The sequence below is a fragment of the Bacillus rossius genome, chromosome 3, assembly GCF_032445375.1.
Source record: "Bacillus rossius redtenbacheri isolate Brsri chromosome 3, Brsri_v3, whole genome shotgun sequence".
NCBI classification, from domain to species: Eukaryota; Metazoa; Arthropoda; class Insecta; order Phasmatodea; family Bacillidae; genus Bacillus; species Bacillus rossius.
This window is the reverse complement of record NC_086332.1, coordinates 3,576,924-3,585,191: the sequence shown is the minus strand read 5'-3', so window position 1 is coordinate 3,585,191 and position 8,268 is coordinate 3,576,924.

Genomic DNA, 8,268 nt, shown 5'->3' with positions numbered 1-8,268 from the left:
ATGCAGGAATACAGTCCTTAAACTTTTACAGCGTCTCGGGTACACGGATATCAAGAATACAGTCCTTCAACTAATTGCTCTCTTTACCCCTAAATAAATGTCGCGTACAAATTAAATTAAAATAATTATAAAGTTGAAAACGTGTTGGTCAAAAGATTCAACTTTGGGAGAGAAACGATTTAAATATGTTATCACAGTCAGAAAACAGTTGTTTTTAAATGTAACACCTGAAATACGCTTATAATTATAGTCAAAAATTGTTTCACAATTAAATGAATATTACTATGTTTCGATATGAATCATAATTGCTTATCATTTAGAATTAGCACAGATGGATTCAGTAGTCGAGGACTATAAGTTTATTAAGTGATAGTAAAGCGCAGAAAAAATTAGTTTATTATTAAACTAGACAATTTAACCAAACAGTATTTATTTAGAGGTTAAGGAATTAAGTGACACCAAAACCAATGAAAATAATCGAAAATTTCTAAATGCTGACATAACTCATAATCAGCTTTACACAGAAGAGTTTAGTTCAGCGCAATTAATCCACACAAAACAACTGGACAATATGTCGACGCGTATTTTAAGAATATAAGAAGATCCACATCGCAGTATAATTTTTTTTCGTGTCGTGTGGTGCGGGCCCATAGGCTACAGCCTAGATAGCCTGCGCGTAAATACGGCCCTGATAAACCCTTAAATAACATGTTCAGTACTTAACTTCAGAATTAAGAGTACATTAGAACCTCGATTTTACGGAGCCCGGACTCAACGAAGCCGGGTTTTTACGAATACATTTTTCAGGAACCAACTAAAATTCGGAAATTTTGACACCAAAATATATTTAATAAAAATTAAAAAAACACTATGAAAACATATAAAAATATTAATTTTTTATGCACAGCGTATTCATATTTTAAAGCTAATACAACAGCCATTTACCGTTAGTGAATATTGTATAAGTTATTGCGGCATCAAACTCAAAATCGAAAAGAAAAAATGGACTAGTTACACTTTATTTGTCGCAAAGTTTGAAATTTCTTCGATTGAAAAATTATGTCAAGGCCGTAAAAATATATATTTTACCGCAAATGAACTATACTCAACATTACTTACTCATTCCAACATTTCCAGCTCGTGAGCATAGCAACTGAGCTTGAAACCTTGTGAAGCGTGAGAGAAAGAAACGATATTGAGTAGCTACTTCCTCTCCTTTCCGCTAATATCCAACAACCCATGCCATTAGGCATTATCTTGACATGTGTCGCATTCATTACCTTCGCTGCATCGGTTTCCCAGTAAAAAACGCTCAAAAATGGTATAACTGACAGCAAGTAGACGTGACGAGCGAATTTTCAACTAAGTTTTTTTTAACTTACTATACAAACAAATAATTCCCTGTTGCTATCACAAATTCAAGGGCTTCTCGCACTAAAATGTACTGTGTTTTTAATGAATGTCTGTCGTTACAGAGCAGCGTTTTTCTTCACCAAATAAGCCTATGATTAGAGACAGTAAAAATTCGCGGATTCCTTTCAAGACAGGCTGGAATCCAAACTCATTTAGCTTAATGCTGCGTCAGTGATTGGACCGCAATTTACCTGAAGGACTCTAGGCCAATGGCAAAGACTCAACTAAAGAAGTATCGAATCATAAGAATCGCAATAAACAGGTGTCCCGAGTCGGTAGCCAATGACCAGGTGATAGTTGCCCGAGTACATAGAGAATCGTGGAGTCTATCCGAGTGGTCATTGAAACCGCGAATTTTTTCAGTCCCTACCTATGATCACTTTTATGAAACAGTACAGGTGTACACTGAACTGTGTGCTTGATCTCCTCGATTATGTTACTAAAAGTGCGTTCATTCATATTCTTCAAGCCTATCTGTTAAAGATTAACTGATAAATATGATAAGGTGAAGTCCATAAAAATGCAAGGCAGGGAATTCTTCCAGCTCATCAACCTAACCCTGGAAAGTCTCGTCTGTTTTCAGTTGTCTCTGGCAAGGAGTGAACAAGTTTGCAAACTCAAATATAAATTTATTTTAGTAGCACGCGTCTTACGAAAAGGAAAGATATCCAAGAAAGGCATGTCGGACAACCTACTGTCACCACACAAAAGTTAACATGATGCAATGCGTGGTGCAACTGTGTTTAGTCGCTGTGATGTCACTATGCAATGAGGCAAGTTGTGGAATGTTAAAAAAAAATAAGGGGAACGCAAGGGAGGGCAGAGGGCAGATGGCAGTCTTGTTTTTACTATTTAATATTATATATATTCCGTTCAATAAATTATAACATGTATCTTCACGGGGTGGGGTGTTTAAAATTTTATGAAGATAACGATTTTACGAATGCAATCCAAGCGACCGTGAGCGTACGTAAAATCGAGATTCTAGTGTAAATTGCTTACGAGTCTACTGAAGGTAGCGGAATCCTTATCCCTTTAAACACTTTTGAAGGGAAAAAGTGGTTTTCCTCAAATTCAAAATTCCAACATAAATTTTACGTTGTAGACTTTTCTGGACAATAATTCTTATTTGAGTAACTTTAAAGGTGTTAGCTTACCTTAAAAATTGTGAATAATCTGAACGGATGTGACGAATGAGGAAATCTAAGAAACACTACATAATAACACTTTCACTGATTTATTTACACTTAAGTTATTTATACTGACTGAATACACTAAACTAAATCTAGACCAGATGCATAAAACTGTAGACCTAAAGACTATTGAAAAATCTCTGTTTTGAGATGTTATTTGTGAACATACACATTATGACGAAAAAGTAGCAAAACATTTCGCCGTCTACAAGCACGTGTCAACTGTCGCGTCGTCTAAACTCTGACTGTTCTAAATCTGTTGTGTTGTGTTATCGCGTGAGCTTGGGTAGCATTACGAAGGGGAATGACTCGCCACGGGCGTTGCGCTTGAACAGCGTTTTCTCCCTGTACACAACACCTTATATCGCAGCGGCAGAAACTAATGCTTGAACTAACATAAAAAATGAAGCAGACATGTAAAAAACGATATACAATAATATCTTCGTGTTGAACCACTTCTACATAATACCGAATTTAAATAATTTTCTTTAAAGTAAAGCACCTGACTACACTATTTTTTTTCCTTCCCTGAAAGCTAGGGGGGGGGGCCACGGCCCCCCCCTGCCCCCGGGTATGGGCGCCCTTGAGTTGTATGTCCTGAATTATATATATAATCAATCTCCCCAAATGCAAGGACCATTAGAAAAAAGAAAAATTTAAGTATTTATTTGGTATTTGAAACCCATGCGTTTGAAAAAAATGTGTTTAAAATAAAATTATATATTATTTCGTTACAATCTCATAATATCAAGTTTAGCATGTATGGAGAATTTAATTTTATAACGAAATTATTATATCTACTTAAGTTTTTGAACTGAATGAAAGGTTCGAACATAATAATTTAAAACAAAAAATTATAAGAAATGTCAAATCTGTTGTAGGATATTTTTTTGGCGAAAATAAACATACGTAACCATTAAATGAACTTTTGATACTGTAATAGTTAAAACATAATACATGTTTTATACTATTACACGTAGAAATATTACATATCCAAAATAAAAAACACAGAATTCCCATTTTTGTTACAATTAAAAATACAGATAATTAAATAGCGATGTCACTGCGATGTGCACAAATATTAAATTAAAACTTTCTGTATTTGTGTACTCAAAGAAGTTCATGTTTAATACTCCCGATGATATAATGAAGTTTCTGAGGGTTTCATTGTATGAAATAAAACATTTATGCTCCAGCTTAACCCTGATGTAAGCTATTACCAAGAAATCTGTACTCAGGAGTACTGCAAGTTCCAATAAATTATAGTTGTATTAAAATAATGTGAATATTTCTAAATAAGTAAAAAAAATCTTACAAAACTAGTGGCATCTAAATTCTAATTTTCTTCAGAAACTGATCGATTTAAGGTCAGTAGGTACTATCATTACCTAAAATTCCGGTTATGTCAGTATGAAATGTATTTTTTAATTTGACATCTCCAACACTATCATTGATTTAGTACTTAATTTAAGATTTTGAAAATGCCTATTTGCAAACAGTTGTTTGAATAGCTTTCCAGTGTTAGCTGCGCATATTAAGCACGGTAAAATAAAAACAAAACAAAAAGAGCCAAAATTGATATAACAAGGTAAACTTTTCTGTAGCTTTAAAACAAAATAAATAAAATGTTAATACAATAACTTCATCTTGTAAACACATATATTAACAAAACGCACTCTTTTAATATCTAATATTTATTTCAAAATAACATTATCATCAACACAGCAAAGTCTTATATATATGTTTTACTAGTCTACAGTTCTATATAATTATTGTACAGCTGGACTGTAAGGTTGTTTGCAGAAAATCAACTAAAAAATTGCCAGACTAGTTATACAAATTATATTTCACTGTTATGAAATTACATAATTCATGCTGAACGATGAACATAAGAAGATATAAATTTGTTCGTTACCGAGGTTAGTTGTTACTGCACGTGTTAATGACACACGAAACTACAGTAAACAACATCATATCAATGTTAAGAAGACTGCAAGTATTCGCTCTACCACTCTGGTTCTGGGGTAGAGCGCCTGCCTTGTGACTTGTAGGACCCGGGTTCGCGCCCCGGCTCCTCCAAGGCGGATTGCCCAGAGAGAATGGTGGCATTTTCTCTGGTAGGAATACAATCCCTTGCAACAAGTCAGGCTACCAAAGAAACGGTGGGTGGAACAGAAAAAAACCTTCCAGGTGGCTTCCAAATGGGGAGCCCGTTTCTTTTCTTGGGCTCCCCATGCGGTGGCCATTCCGGGGGTTTCTCCGGGGGAACGGAGTTTTGCAAAAATATATATATTTTTTGTAGTTTTGTGGCGTTTTAGTTTTTAGTAACTGTAGCATTATCATTCCAACAAGTTGTAAATAAAGCTCAAACAAACATTTAAAACATTTTTAAAAAATTTTGCTTTTGTACATAAAATATTTAAATTAAGTGTGTATCAGTTAGTGAGTTGTATACCGATGTTGTGTGTTCATCCATTCATCGATATATATTTTCTTGAAGTATTATTGATAGTTGAATTTTAGTCACAAACTATTGACCAATACCTTTGTTATGTAGTATTTTAGACGTTTTTGAAGAAAAATATATTTATAGGCACATGAATTTTATTCCTAAAAATATTATTTATGAAAAACCACGTAGTATTCAATCAGGAAGATCGTCTTAAACACACACACTATTATGTATATATATGTGTGTGTGTGTGTGCGTGCCAGTATAACATCCAGATATAAATAAAATATTATATTTATTCAACATGAACAAAGCCTTTGATTCTTTCCAAACCAATCTTTAAATTAAAAAAAAATATATAATTTTTTAGGCATCGTCAAGCAATGCGTGAAATGTATTTGTTTTATTATCTTACAAATAGACGCTTTGCAATCAAATTTGCAAATGCAATTTCATGGTATTAGGTGTTCCGCAAAGTAGTAGTTTATCTCAACTACTCTTTAATATTTAATAAATGATATTACAACTGTAATCAGAATTGTTTGTGAAACTATTCAGCCAGTTATTTTAGCTGTCCAGATCAGGTTTTCAATTTAACAAACATCTCTGAATTACCATACCATTTATTGTATAACATTTAGTAAAAAAACTAATTCAATTATTTAGAGTTATCAGATAGTAAACAATGACATTAAACGTGGTGTCCACTTTTAATACCTTCGAGTTTAATTGGATGCCAAGTTTTTATTTTTAACCAACATGTAGATAATACTATTAGTTGCACTTGAAGATCTTTGGTCTTATTACATTTATAACTTTCTCTGCAATAATACCTGGTTGTATACTTTGTTCAAGTTGATTAGCTTTGAAGTAGAATATTGTGTCGTAATTTGGAATTAACTAATTTTGATTGTAATAGAATTGAAAGTATGCAAACAAATTCTTAAATTAATATTTTAGAATTTCAGGCTTTTAAATTCCTTTAAAATATGCTACATTCCTATATAAATTTAATTTGCATTTTCTATTTACCAGACGTTTAATCAATAATTGACATTTTATTATATACGTTTTAATACCTTTTTGATGCTTCAGACATATTATGTCGGTTTGGATTAAGAATTTCAACTTGCAATTTTAGAATTGCTGACTTTTAAAACCATTAGTAACTATATAATTTGTAAAAAATTATAACTGTTTGAATAATCTAGAACATTTCATTGGTAGAACACTTAAGTAAAAAGTTATTTAAAACTTTTATTATCTACATATTCATTTTGTAAACCATTTTAGTTTCTGTTTTCTTCCGGACAGCTTAACTACAGTCGTTAGTAAAAGCAGGCTAGAACAGCCGATAATAATATAGACGAAAGTCCGACATAATAGTATGCGAAAATCATACAAAAAAAATTTTTTTTTGGGGGGGGGGGGCGGCTTCACGTCTGACGACTAACACTCTATCTGTATTATTTCCTAGTCTCTGATCTCTATTGTGTTGGACACCTTACTAAGATGGCACTCGTTACTGTGAATCGGGGTTGATGAAAGTAATAATAACACCAGAACTAAGTAGGTAAATGTTTTAAAAATATTATTCAGGTAAATACCTATTGCATGCTGTAGGTCTAGACCGCTTAGTTAGATCACTTTCGTTGGTGTAACCCACGTGAAATTCCATGTGCCCATAGGCCTCCTCCCTCCAACTGTTTTTTTCATACTCCGTTTGTCCTTGGTGATTCTACACTTTTGGACCATCGATTTGTGAAAACCAAAGTAACCAATTAGTTACTATGAACTTTATCAATCTTTATCTATGTGTTGTGTTGTTTCGTGTTTTGTCGTAAAGTTATTGATATGTATCATTGTGTTTATGTGTTTTTGGTTGTTATTCTATGTGCTTATATAGTAACTATTTTTTAATGTATGTGTCATATTTCGTTTACAAGTTTCGTAAGGCACAAAACACAGCGACAGAGAGTGGGCGGTGACCCGCCACCAGTGGAGCAACACTAAGCGCACGCCTAAGTCGTTCACACAGAAACTTTGTCGATAACGTTTTCACACGTAATACATTTATTGATTATTAATAATGTTCGCAGGCTTCCACGGTCATTGTCTGAAGTAGCTCGGCTTCTGGGTTTTATGCCTTGTCCTTGGCAAATAATTCGCCCAACGTTTCGGTCGACATCGCAGTCGCCATCATCAGTAGGTAAAATGCTTCCTGATGATGGCGACTGCAATGTCGACCGAAACGTTGGTGAATTATTTGCCAAGGACACGGCTAAAACCCAGGAGCCAAGCTACTTCATTTATTAATATATTTTTTGACGTGACAACGTCTAATTAATCGATGAACGCCGGCTGCACGCACAAAAAGTGTCCCGTTACGCACATTGTTCCGTTACGCTTATTGTACGCTTGCGCCGCATATATCTCTCTTCCACTCGACTGTTTATAAAGTGAAGTGAAAAGTTAATGTGGTTTTCATTGCTTATTACAACAACAATTTCGGCAATAAAGGTTAATTATTCTTGCGTTTTAAAAATCTGAATACTAGTATAATTTCAAGTATTTATTCTTTTATTATTAAAATAAAAACGATTCAATTTTATTCATAAAAGAATGCAATAATTTCATCAATGTTTTGTTATGACGTTGTCACGTTAAACTATCGTCCGTAAACCGACTTCACAGACAACCAATTTTTTTTCACCCCACGACAAACAGTGCGAAACCGCAATGGCGGTCCCAGAAATTGTACTAGATGGAAGATTGGCCGTCGCGCGGATCGTTTAGAGAGAGAGTCGCCAGCTTCAGGGTCACCGCGTGCGTCACATCCTGGCGACCGGCTGGCGTCCGGGCCCTGGGGCGCGGTGGGACCACGGTGGGACCACCGGACCGCCTTCCTCCGGAGCTGCCCGCGGCTGTGCTGTGACCCCGAGGGTCCCCGTGGTCTCCCCTGGCTCCGGCCCGGAGCGCCTCGGTGCAGTGTGTAGCACGGAGCAAGGAGGGAGATGAACAAGTGCGACTCTTAGAGCCCGTCTACAATAGTCCGAACCTGCGCGTGGTCCATGTCCTTATCCGAATGTGAGTGACGTCACATTGTCTCAACGAAAACTGCCCTGTCCACAATTGCGATGTCCGATGTCCGAATGTACAGATTTCTAAAGTTGTCACCAGGGCGCAGTAAATGTGCCAAACCAAATGTTT